Source organism: Polyodon spathula, chromosome 13, assembly GCF_017654505.1.
Source record: "Polyodon spathula isolate WHYD16114869_AA chromosome 13, ASM1765450v1, whole genome shotgun sequence".
NCBI lineage: Eukaryota > Metazoa > Chordata > Actinopteri > Acipenseriformes > Polyodontidae > Polyodon > Polyodon spathula.
Window position 1 is genome coordinate 23,947,995 of NC_054546.1, and position 12,019 is coordinate 23,960,013.

Sequence of the window (12,019 nt, forward strand, 5' to 3'; positions counted from 1 at the left end):
ATAAAAGGTAATACAAGTTTGTATGAAATAAGTAATTGTGATCAGGACAGCTGCAGTGGGAGACGTCAGACCAGTGTGGAGGAAGAGGAAAATGGGCCCCACTGCAAGATCTTATTGTGGGCCCTCCTCCCAAATTTTAATTTAACCCCTATTTATAAACAAACATACCAAATCAAGTGTTCAATATTGAACGGTATTTAATTGTCAGAATGTTAGCATGTATGAAACAGTATGTAATAAGAACATTTTCTACTCACCTACTTTATTTTGTTTTGCGTACATCTTTACATCCAACACTACAATATTTTTAAATCATTAACGAACAGGTTTAATCACTAACCCTACCAGGATTCCCCAATTCTGCGATCACAGAAATTATTACAGAATTCACAATACTGCAGACAATTGCAGAAATTGTCTCACATAGGAAACCGTTTTATTATTATTATTATTATTATTATTATTATTATTATATTATTATTATTACAGGATGAATCGTACACACAGAGGAATGGTAGCATATGATGGATGCACAAGCACTGTCTAACCATGAGGTTAGCGGTGTGAACTTCAGTGGCGGTTGGTTAACAGTGTTTGCATGTTCGCCGAACCCCCAACATTTTTGTAAATGAATTGCGCGTCCCATAGTCTGGGTGACGTGCGTTTCATTTCCCCCACTCACGTGACACTGGCACATAACAATGCAGTTCATTCCATCTGTTTAATGGACTGAAGACGGGCTCAGAACTGCGAGCGCCTAAACCAGCTGTGCACATGCGCAGTAGCAACCAGCCGTCAGCCAGGACTGGTTATGATCGGGTGATCAGTGCGCATGTGTCAAAATAATGAAGGCTAATACAAACTGCGCAAATGTTTGTCTCTCAGTCTTGCAGAGTGTTGCTTTGCAAAACGACAGAACATGTTAAAGCTGTTTCCATATTGCTATTCTAATTTTTCTAAAAGTATCTAAAGTCGAATTATTCTTGTCTATCTTCGTCTATCTTTATTTTCACATTTGATTTCATATTCCACATATATTGTTGTTTTCATAGTTTTAATTTGCCTTTATTTCGCGCCATTTATCCCGTTTTCTCCCTAGGCTGCTGCTCTTAAGCAGTGCTTCTTAAAACTGAACTAGGTAACTGCAGACCAATAAGCCTGACTTCTATTATATGCAAACTTATGGAAACTATAACTATATCTAACTAACCTGCTTGATTTTTTTGAGGATGCAACATCGATAATGGATAATTGCAAAGCATATGACATGGTTTATTTAGATTTCCAGAAAGCTTTTGACAAAGTCTCGCATAAAAGATTAATTCTCAAACCGAATGCAGTAGGGATTCAAGGAAACACAAGTACATGGATTAGGGAGTGGTTAACATGTAGAAAACAAAGTACTGATTAGAGGAGAAATCTCAGAATGGAGTGTGGTAACCAGTGGAGCACCACAGGGATCAGTATTAGGTCCTCTGCTTTTCCTAATCTACATTAATGATTTAGAGTCTGGTATAGTGAGCAGACTTGTTAAATTCACAGATGACACAAAAATAGGAGGAGTGGCAAACGTTGCAGCAGCAAAGGTCATTCAAAATGATCTAGACAAGATTCAGAACTGAGCAGACACATGGCAAATGACATTTAATAGGGAAAAGTGGAAGGTACTGCACACAGGAAATAAAAATGTGCATTATAAATATCATATGGGAGATATTCAAATTAAAAGAAGGACTCTGTGAGTTTTTGTTGACTCAGAAATGTCTTCATCTAGACAATGTGGGGAAGCTATAAAAAAGGCCAACAAGATGCTCGGATACATTGTGAAAAGTGTGCATTTAAATCAAGGGAAGTAATGTTTAAACTGTACAATGCTGTACAATACAATAAGACCTCATCTTGAATATTGTGTTCAGTTCTGTTCACCTCGCCACAAAAAGAATATTGCTGCTCTAGAAAGTGCAAAGAAGAGCGACCAGAATTATTCCGTGTTTATAAGGCATGTCATATGCAGACAGGCTAAAAGAATTGAATCTATTCAGTCTTGAACAAAGAAGACTACGGGACGAACTAATTCAAGCATTCAAAATTCTAAAAATTCTGACAATGTCGACCAAACTTTTTTGACCTGAAGAAAAAAAAAACAAGGAACAGGGGTCACAAATGGAGATTAGACAAAGGGGCATTCAGAACAGAAAATAGGAGGCACTTTTTTACACAGTGAGTCATGAGGATCTGGAATCAACTCCCCAGTAATGCTGTTGCTTGATGAGATTCTGGGATCAAAAACTATGCTCGTTCGAGCTACTGAACCACCGAGCTATAAGATAAGAACATAAGAACATAAGAAAGTTTACAAACGAGAGGAGGCCATTCGGCCCATCTTGCTCGTTTGGTTGTTAGTAGCTTATTGAAATCTCATCAAGCTTCTTGAAGGATCCCCCAAAAATGCCTCCTAAACTACGAAAGCTTCAACAACTAAGACCCTCACAATTCTCTGTGTAAAAAAGTGTCTCCTATTTTCTGTTCTGAATGCCCCTTTTTCTAAACTCCATTTGTGACCCCTGGTCCTTGTTTCTTTTTTCAGGCTGAAAAAGTCCCTTGCGTCCACACTGTCAATACCTTTTAGAATTTTGAATGCTTGAATTAGGGCCACGTAGTCTTCTTTGTTCAAGACTGAACAGATTCAATTCTTTTAGCCTGTCTGCATATGACATGCCTTTTAAGCCCGGAATAATTCTGGTCGCTCTTCTTTGCACTCTTTCTAGAGCAGCAATATCTTTTTTATAGCGAGGTGACCAGAACTGCACACAATATTCAAGATGAGGTCTTACAAGTGCATTGTACAGTTTTAACATTACTTCCCTTGATTTAAATTCAACACTTTTCACAATGTATCCGAGTATCTTGTTAGCCTTTTTTATAGCTTCCCCACATTGCCTAGATGAAGACATTTCTGAGTCAACAAAAACTCCTAGGTCTTTTTCATAGATTCCTTCTCCAATTTCAATATCTCCCATATGATATTTATAATGTACATTTTTATTTCCTGCGTGCAGTACCTTACACTTTTCTCTATTAAATGTCATTTGCCATGTGTCTGCCCAGTTCTGAATCTTGTCTAGATCATTTTGAATGACCTTTGCTGCTGCAACAGTGTTTGCCACTCCTCCTACTTTTGTGTCGTCTGCAAATTTAACAAGTTTGCTTACTATACCAGAATCTAAATCATTAATGTAGATTAGGAATAGCAGAGGACCTAATACTGATCCCTGTGGTACACCGCTGGTTATCACAGCCTCCTCTCGTTTGTAAACTTTCTCATTTTCTTATGTTCTTATGTTCTTTCCCAGGCAGTGTACTAGAAGAAACAGTTCAAGCATGTTCAATGCTTGGAAAGACCTCTTTATGCATTGACTTAAAAACAGTGTATGAAACTAAAGATTTTAAAAGTGCTGAAAATGCATTAAGTATGCTTGAACTGATGATATATAACAACTTGGACAAAACACTTCCGGAGATTACAAAACTACTGAAGATAGTTATTACCACTCCAATGACTACAGCAGAGGCAGAAAGGTGCTTTTCAACACTGAAACGGATAAAAACCTTCTTGAGAAACAGTGTGAAAACTGAACAATTAAATGCTGCAGTCATGTTATCAATTGAAAAAGACACCCCGTCAGCTACATATGAGGTGTGAACACCCAAAAATTTTGGCCACCAGCCGCCACTGGTAAACTTACATCCTCAAGGACCCTTGTGCCTACAGAAGGCAAGGCAGGGTCTACCACATTAAGATGATAGAACCTGGAGAAGGTATGCAGCGTAACCTAGCTAGCCACAGTACAAATATAAGACATCAAGAAACCTCTGAAGAGGGCCCAAGATGTAGCCAGTGTGCAGCTACCGTACCAGGTGGGGGCAAGCCAAAGACTCTGTCTTTTTCAAAGTCGTTGATTCCGGGAAAGTGGCAAGCCAGCTTTCAGCACGAATGCAAGGGTAATACAATCGACTCGATTCGAGTCGAGAAGCTCTTTCCTATCAACACGCTCAGCTCAACACAGAGGTCTTACCATACCGTCTTGAGAAGGAAAATGACAAATGGCTTCCTTTGGATGATAGTTTCTTATCCCCTAGGTGGGCGGGACTGAGTGCATCATCCCAGAAAGGGGCCTACCGGCAGCTCTGGTATAAAGCTCAGCAATACCTACCCAATGGGCAGGCATATTCCATACGTATTGTCATTGGTGGTCGTCTTCGAATTGAAAGGGAACTGCATTTGCAGCATGTATTTCCACGGTTTTATATTTCTTACTGCCTGCCCACTCTTTGTTTTTTCCTCCTTTTTTTCTAGAAAACTGGTCCCTCAAGCTCTTCCATTGATTTCACCGTGTAACTTTTTTTTTTTTTTTTTTGGTTCCTGGGTAGTAAGTGTTATTTCCTAATTGCTTATACCTCAAAAGTATAGAAAATGGCAAATATTCCCATCAAACTTTGCTTTTGTGACCAGGACAGTGATATTTTGAAGTACCTATTTTCCAGAACATTCCAGTTAGATTCAGTGCTGAGTAAACTTGAAGTAACTTCTAGAACTTTCTAGAACTTTCCAGTAATATAAATAGTAGTATAAATACAGGGGCCTTAAGCCCACCAGACAATTTCAGAGGTGGCGCTTAGGAGAGAAACCCATACTACCCCAACCAAAAAGACCTCAACAACTTGATTAGAAATCTTGGTCTCACCAAGTCCAATGCCGAGCTTTTGACGTCTAGGCTCAAGCAATGGAACTTGTTGGATGAAAGTGTGCAAGTCGCAGATCAGAGGAAGCGTCACCAACCTTTTTCCAGCTTCTTCACCCGTCAAGATGGGCTCTGCTTCTGCCACAATGTGACCAGAGCCTCAAAGCCGTGCTGCTCCTTAATGGTAACAAGTATCCGTCTCTTCCCCTGGTTCACTCAGTGCACCTCAAAGAGGATTACAACAGCATTAAGACCTTGCTGGATGCTATGAAGTATGATGAATACGGCTGGGAGGTCATAGGAGACTTCAAAATGGTAGCATTCCTGATGGGTCTCTGTGGCAGGCTGGCGAGTGGAAAGAGGCCCAGAGACAGACTGCAGTTCAAAAAATAACTATTTTATTATAAATAAACACAAAAATGAAAGGGCACAAGGGCCAAAACAAAACAATTTAAACACAAAGAAAGACAAAAATCTACAAAAATAACAATTTCCAGGCTGGGCAATGCCTTCACTGGATTCAAACTTTCCAAACAACCAAAAAAAACCAACCTGCTTCCTCAGCTCCCTCTCTCCAAATGAGAAGCAGAGGCCTCCTTTTATATCAGGTGGCTGGGCGCTGATTGATCGTTAATCAACCTAATCAACTAATCAACCCCAGCCACCTGAACATAATAAACCCAGGCAGGCAGGGGAAGTTAACCCCATCCCTGCCAATTTAAAGGGCAGAGCTTTGCTCTGCCACAGTCTCCAAGGCGGTTTTACCAAGTTTCCCTGCTATCTTTGCCTTTGGGACAGCAGGGACACCAAGGCGCACTACCACAGGCGGGACTGGCCACAGCGGACCGAGTTCTCTGTGGGGAGAAACAACGTCAAGTGGGAGCCACTGGTGGACCCCCGGAAGGTGCTGATGCCACCTCTGCACATCAAATTGGGCCTTATGAAACAATTTGTCAGAGCTCTAGATAAGGAATCGGCAGCCTTCAAGTACCTTCAAGACTTCTTCCCTAAGATGTCTGAGGCAAAGGTCAAAGCCGGTGTCTTCGTCGGACCACAGATAAAGAAGATCCTGGAGTGCAATGAATTCCCCAAGAAGCTCACTAGTAAGGAGAAAGCGGCTTGGAACAGCTTTGTCGCAGTGGTTCGGGGCTTCCTGGGCAATCACAAGGCCGAAAACTATGTGGAGCTGGTTGAGACTCTGGTGAAGAACTACGGCACAATGGGCTGTAGGATGTCCCTCAAAGTCCATATCCTTGATGCTCATCTTGATAAATTCAAGGAGAACATGGGAGCGTACTCGGAGGAGCAAGCGAGCGCTTCCACTAGGATATACTGGACTTTGAACGCCGCTACCAAGGACAGTATAACGAGAACATGATGGGAGACTACATTTGGGGGCTGATTTGTGAAAGTGATTTACAGTATAATCGTAAATCTTGAAAAACTACTCACTTCTAAATCTTTTGTAGTCATTTTTGTATTACTTTAGTATAAATACATGTTAATTTGGATTCATATGTTGTTTTTTTCTGACTTTATGTGAACGAAAAGACACAAATTCGCCCGTTTTCTCATTGGAAATAGGTAAATTTCAAAATATCACTGTCCTGGTCACAAAAGCAAAGTTTGTGGGGAATAATAGCCATTTTCTATACTTTTGAGACATAAGCAATTAGGAAATAACACTTACTACCCAGGAACAAAAATTGTGTTACATAGTGTTTTTAACCACATCTGAGTCACAAGACCTGAGTCTAGGAAATAAAATGTACAGTGATAAAGAGCCACAAACTTTAAAAAGTGCTTAATTTAGCATTTCACTGATAATTTTTACTGCAATTACTATCACACACACTATTAAATGAAGCTGACCTTTATTTTTTCCAGTATATACGTAATATTGATATCCAAACAAATACATTTTCACTATATATATATATATATATATATATATATATATATATATATATATATATATATATATATATATATATATATATATATATATATATATACACACACATACAAAAGCATAGTTTTGTGTTTGTTTCTTATTTGGGTGAGTCTATCGTTTATTTTCTTATACTACATACAGGCAGAATCTGTTCACAGTGTGATTTTTGGCATTCTTTACTACAAACATTGTTGGAGTTCTGAATGCAGCTGTAGTTCAGTGTTACTATTTCGATCTGAGATGGATACGTTCCCTTTCAATGGAATGACAACCATTACCGAATGGGAAGAGTCCGCTCTCACCGTCAATCACTGAGCATATATAAAAAAGCTGCCCTATCAGGGCCCACCTCCTGCTGAAGAGGGACCTCCTCACAGTAGCATATCGCCATTTTCTCTCACTTCACTGAGACAGGTCACAGATTGCTTCGTGCTTTCTTGTCCGAATTTGGCTTATTTGTTGGTTTATACCTACAAATTTATTTACATCCACGGTAAAATCACGCTATCGAGCATTATTAAGAGTGCTCTTGCTAATTCTTCCATCAGTTTACTGACTAGAGCTGGTTTCGACTGCTCTTGTGAGTTTGGCGAGCGGCCATTACTCTTTTCTACTACATGAGGCCTTGTGTAGTTTTCAGATACCGTATGGAGAGCTGTTCTGGTGCTATAAGGAGACCCCGCGGACTCGCGGCATCATCCTCTACGCCGATTTAATCGGCCACAGCAACCGAAAAAAAAAAAAAAAAACAGTTTGGGCCTAGTTCCTCTCTCAAGTCTCGGGCTCACGTAGCGCTGCTGAGCTTGCCCTCTGCGACCACGTGACTGAATTGGCTGCATACCCCGGCATCAATCGCAGTTCTCCCGCTGTACCTACAGGCTTGGAACAGCACCTCCCAGCCCCGATTGACTCGGCACCAGTGTAACCATCTTCGGCACCACCTACAGCCCGACGCCGACCGCCACTTACTGTTCGGCACCGACAGCGCTCTCCTCAATGTCGATCCCGGCACAGACTGATTCGGCATCGGAGAACAGCTTTGGAGCCATTGATAGCCCGGCACCCACCGCACTACCCATCGGCACCGACCTCGGTGCCGATTGACTCAATCTCGACACCGAACGCAGCAGCCCTGCCTACGACGCCATGTCAGTGCAGTCAACTGGGTCCTCTGCTGGTTTCCACCAGTGCGACCAGTGCACAGCGAAGCTGCCCAGGCAGGACAAGCACCTGTCTTGCATCAGATACTTAGGGCCAGACCATGCGGTCAAAGCACAGTCAGGTGAGCTGGACTGCTCTCCGTACAGGAAGTTCTCAAAAAGAACAAAGCGCAGGAGAGCAGCCCTATCCCCAGTAGAGGTCAGTGGTCCAAGGTCCCCCACAGAGGTCCTCTAGGACACCCCCCCCCCACCCCCCACAACTGCTACAGTGACCATACAGCTCTCCCGCACACCTGGGTCACCCTCCCCTTCCCCACCACTGGTATAGAGGCACAGACACCTCTCAGGGGAGGCGAAATGGTCACTGGCGAGGTAGTACCATTCGAGGGGGCGCTCACCAGGGGACAGGCTGTCACCGAGCAGGCACCGCTCCCCTTCCCCGCTCAGGCGCAGATGATCCCTGTCGGAGTCGCCTCAGAGGCACCAAAACTCGGCCGAGTGGCGCTTTGCGGAGCTAGCGGAGACTGTAAGGGCTCATATGATGATAGAGACCCTACTCAAATCGCAGAGCAAACTGCCCCTACCACCGAGCAGCCTCAAATCTCACAGTCTCGTTCCCTATCCCAAACACCTAGACCTCCTAGCCCAGGCGAGCTGTCCTTCATGGTGTCAAGGTCAGACATCTCGGACCCAGCCAACTCCATCGGGCAGGCCACAGCGGGGTCTCCTTACCGGGCGCTAATACAGAGTGCAGCTGCAGCCATGGACGTTCCCTGGCCGGCAGAATAGGAGGGAAAGGGAAACCGCTTCCTCCAGAAAAAAGGACAACCACAGCAAGCCCTCCCTTTGTGCCAGGACTTCCTGGAATTGGTGCGCTCCTCCTGGAGCAACCCAGCGTCTGCACCCTCAGCCTCCAGAACAGCAGAGTCTCTGCACATTCCCCACTATCACTTCCAAATTGTCATGCCTTCCGGCTTACCGTCAGTGCCCAAGGTGGCATTCACAACCTGCTGGGGCAAAAGGGCCTGAACATCACCGCTACACCAGAGCAGACAAGCAGGCAGAGACTGTGGCAAGGGACCACCGCCGGCCAGGGGTAACCGGTTCTCCGGCTGGTGACCAGGCTGGGGCCTAGAAAGACCCGCCCCCTCCCAAGCCCAAGGGAGACAGCCCCTGAGGGGCCCCAGCTGCCACCAACCAACCCCCACCCCCCCCCACAACCGTACTGACCAACGGCAACGACCCATGGCAAAGCTGCACCCAGGACTCCTGGGTACTATTGACAATGAGACATGGATACGCTCTACAATTCTGCTTAGGTCTGCCACCCTTCAAGGGTGTGCTCCTCACCACCGTTGAACCAGCGAGCGCTATACTCCTTCAACAGAAGATCGACAGTCTTCAACAGAAGAATGCTGTGCGCTTGGTAAGTCCAAGTGATGCCCTCAGTGGCTTTTACTCCAGGTACTTCCTGGTGCCCAAGAGGGACGACGGTTTCAGACCAATTCTGGACCTCAGGGTCATCAACTTGTTTCTCAAACAGAAGAAGTTCAACATGTTGACAGCACAGCGTATCCTCCAGTCCGTCCAACTGGACGACTGGTTCACATCGATCGACCTGCAAGATGCCTACTTTCATGTCCCAATCCGTCCCGCGCACAGCAAATATCTGCACTTCGCCTTTCAAGGCAAAGCGTACAAAATCTGCATGCTGCCATTTGGCCTCTCGCTGGCGTCCTGCACATTTTCAAACTGAATGGATGCAACATGGCTCCACTCAGTCTACAGGATATTCGGATCTAGAACTATCTGGATGATTGGTTAGTTTGCTCACGTTCCAAAGCCCACACACCGAGGCACACACAAAACAGGTCATAGATCATGTGGCGAAGCTAAGGATCTCTATACATCAACAGAAGAGCAACTTCATACCGTCTCAGTCCAGTGTTCCTGGGGACAAAACTGAACTCTGTGAGCATGCTTGCCTCACTGTCAGAAGACAGGATTCGGTCGTTGGAAGCCACACTCTCCGTTTTCAGTAAGGATGCTCTCGTACAACGTGTTGGGCATGATGGTAGCCGTCTCGAGAATCCTTCCACTAGGGCTGCTAAGAATGCACCCGCTTCAAGCCTGGGTAAATAAGCTCAAGGTGCACCCAGTCCGAGATCGGTACTGGCTGGTGCTACTGTCCAGACAATGCCGGAAGACACTGGTGGTGGCTCCGTCCCGGCAATCTGCGCCTCGGATCTCCCCTCTGATCCCTTCACAGAAGGGAAGTGGTCACTACAGACGCCTCCACCCTGGGCTGGGGAGTGGTCTGGAATGGGAGAGGAATAAGAGGTCAGTGGAAGGCACATTGGCAGCAAGCGCACATAAATGCCCAAGAGCTGCAAACAGTGAACCTGGCATATCTCATTTTCTCCAGCAGTTAGCGCACAGACATGTGCTGGTCCGGACGGACAATACTACAGTGGTAGCCTTCATAAACCACCAAGGGTGCTCGCTGGGCCTTTACCATGCAGCGCACAGACTCCTGTCCTGGAGCTCAGAAACTTGCTTTCAATCAGGGCAGTTCACCTCCCCGGTGTGGACAACAAGGAAGCAGACCTCCTGTCCAGAAGAGCTTGGAATGGAGACTGCATCCTCAAGTGGTGAAACAGATTTGGAAGAGGTTTCGTACTGCCACAGCCGAGTCCACTCATTGCCCCCGATGGTTCTCCATGGAGAGAGACGGGGGCCCCCTGGGCGTAGATATGCTAGCTCACCCCTGGCCACAGGGGCTCTTGTATGCATTCCCTCCGCTACCATTAATGCCCCTGACACTAGAGAGGATCAGGGTGGAGAGAGCACCGGTTCTGCTGGTTGCACCCAGATTGCCGAGGCGCCCCTGGTTTGCTCTTGTTATGATAATAACGTTCTACGCCAGATTGTCACAATCAAGAGAGCTGCAAAGCTGGGTCTCTTTAATCGACAGCTGCACCTGCACTAACCTGAGCATTTGAAATGGAAGTATCGTCACCCTCTCGTGCTGTTAATAATATTCTGAACTACACAAGAGTCAAGTCTGGTTTCTGTTGATGTCTCTGGCGTTGGTGGTTTAGCTTTTTTGATTTAGAAAAACTCCAAACATAGCTGTCTTTTTGCCATTTTAAAAGGGCTACATCAAATTCACTGTTTTTAGCACATATTTTTGATGACTGAAAAATGACTGGTCTCACATGAGAACAAATATAACGGTGAAGGGTCTGAGACACTATTTGGTTTTGTTATTAAGGTTTGAAAGTTTGAAATCAACTGTGCACTTACATATTCTCTACCCAATATATATTTTTCTTTTAAAATAATAAACCCTGACAGCAGTGGCATAGCCAGGATTTTTTTTCAGGAGGGGATGAAAATGGTAACTTTTTCAAGGTGAGTAATCACAGTGGTGATTGACAGCCTGATTTCTTATTCATGCATTGACGTTTTATTTTTTTCTAACAGCAAATCCAATAATCAAATACACTGTTGTGCAAAATAGTTAAAAAAAAAAAAAAAAAAAAAAGATTCAGTTTAGAACAATTCCGATTAAAAACAAAAAAGGAAATACAAAGCAAATACTTGAACTTTTAACATGCGCATCAGATTTCAATTTCACATTATGAAAATAAATCCACAAAAAGGGAAACAAAACTGAACCAGGTAACTACAGACCAGTAAGCCTGACTTCTATTATATGCAAACTTATGGAAACTATAATAAGATCCAAAATGGAAAATTACCTATATGGTAACAGGGTTCTGGGAGACAGTCAACATGGTTTTAGGAAAGGGAGATCATGTCTAACTAACTTGCTTGATTTTTTTGAGGATGCAACATCGATAATGGATAATTGCAAAGCATATGACATGGTTTATTTAGATTTCCAGAAAGCTTTTGACAAAGTCCCGCACAAAAGATTAATTCTCAAACTAAACGCAGTTGGGATTCAAGGAAACACATGTACATGGATTAGGGAGTGGTTAACATGTAGAAAACAGAAAGTACTGATTAGATGAAAAACCTAGAATGGAGTGTGGTAACCAGTGGTGTACCACAGGGATCAATACTAGGTCCTCTGTTATTCCTAATCTACATTAACAATGGTCGAAATTATATATAGTGTTAGAACATAAGAACAT